Source organism: Cicer arietinum, chromosome 3, assembly GCF_000331145.2.
Source record: "Cicer arietinum cultivar CDC Frontier isolate Library 1 chromosome 3, Cicar.CDCFrontier_v2.0, whole genome shotgun sequence".
Lineage (NCBI taxonomy): Eukaryota > Viridiplantae > Streptophyta > Magnoliopsida > Fabales > Fabaceae > Cicer > Cicer arietinum.
In genome coordinates, this window is record NC_021162.2 from 64,063,657 (window position 1) to 64,065,793 (window position 2,137).

A 2,137-nucleotide genomic window follows, 5' to 3' on the forward strand; every position below is an offset into this window, starting at 1 on the left:
AGGCTCGTCTTTCTGATACTAGAGCAGCAGATACTCCTCTTGAGTTGAATGTAAAATATGCTCCCTCGGATGGTGTTCCTTTACCAGATTCCACTTTGTATCGTACTTTGGTTGGCAGCTTAGTGTATCTTACGATTACCAGACCTGACATTGCTTATGCTGTTCATGTTGTTAGTCAGTTTGTTGTCTCCCCCACTACAGTACATTGGGCAGCAGTTCTTCGGATTCTTCGTTATCTTCGAGGAACTCAATTTCAAAGTCTTCTCTTTCCATCGTCATCCTCATTGGAGTTACGAGCTTATTCTGATGCTGATTGGGCTGGTGATACCACTGATCGTAAATCCACCACAGGGTTTTGTATCTTTCTTGGAGACTCTCTTATTTCTTGGAAGAGTAAGAAACAAGACATTGTCTCTCGCTCTTCTACAGAAGCTGAATATCGTGCTATGGCATCCACTACCGCTGAAATAATTTGGTTGCGTTGGCTTTTGTCTGATATGGGTATCTCTCTTGCTGAGCCAACTCCGATGCACTGTGATAACAAGAGTGCTATTCAAATTGCTCACAACTCGGTCTTTCATGAACGCACCAAACACATTGAGATTGATTGTCATTTTACTCGTCATCATCTTCAGCATGGAACTATTACTCTACCATTTGTCCCTTCTTCTTTACAGATTGCTGATTTGTTCACAAAGATGCATTCCATTCAACGTTTCCGTTTTTTAGTTGACAAACTCTCGATGCTCCATGTTAATGCATCGTGAGTTTGAGGGGAGATATTAGATAATATTATTATATATTAGTAGTAAGGGTATTTTAGATATTTTCTATTTTCCTCTATATATACTCATTGTAACCCTATTAACTTCAGTTTTGGTTTATTATATGATATGAAACCCTAGAGTGGTTGTTTTCTCTTCTTCCTCTTTCTTCCTCTTTTCATTGTTAACAAATTCAACTTTTAGCAATTATCAAGGAAGGTTGTGAGATTACATTTCTAAAAATTTCTAGAAGATAATAATTATCGTGGTTATAATTTCGAGCAATTTTTATTTAACTCTTTGAGACGTACATAAGTCACATAAGTCCATATCAAACTATTATAATTTTTTATTTACGGTATAAAAAGTATATTTGTATTTCTTACCATATATTATATAAACAGTATTAAAAAATTAGACAAAATTTTAAAGATAATTGATAATATCTTTTGAAAATAGAAATTTATTGACATATTCCTTCTTTTTGTTTTGATGATGTCTTAATTAAAATAATTTAAAAACAAGTGAAAATAAATATAATTTGAGTGGTAATAACTATATTTGCTTTTTAAATTTAATTTCGTCAAGTCACCATGTAATAACGAGAATTAAGAAGATCCTTAAATTCTATTTCTTTTATCATCTGTTTAAGAAGAACTATATGTCAAAAGATAGAATTCATCAAGTATTTTTCAACATAACTATTTGTAGCTGGTAACATTATTACTATACACGGTCTGATTTTTGAATTTTGTATTTGTATATAACCATCTGTAGCTAGCTAGTAACACTATTACTACACCGTCTTATTTAAAAAAAAAATTATTTGTCGTACAAATATTTTTAAAAATAAATATTTGACATATAACATCCAACTTTGATAAAAAGAAATTACTAATAAATTTACGATGAATTTATAGAAAGATAATTAATATGAGTGTTTTTGAATTTTGCATACTATGAAAACAATTGAGTTAATCAAAAAGTTAATATAAATAAAGATTTAATAACTTGCATGATAAAAGTTCACTAATACAATCATTTAGTATATATAGTCGAAAATCAGCTATAACCAAATACTTTTCAACATAGCTAGACTTTAATTGTGATCCAGAACACTAAAAGTCAAGGTAATTAAAACCACAATGGACATCGATTTAGTGTAGCTACTAATTTAAAGTTCAAATATCCGATTAAGGTTCAATCAGAGTCTAATCGATAATACTTAACTATAACTTTAATGTTCTAATATATTAATTTTTATAATTTTCAACCATAAAAATATGTTACAAATATATATATATATATATATATATATATATATATATATATATATATATATATATATATATATAGTATATATTTTTATATAA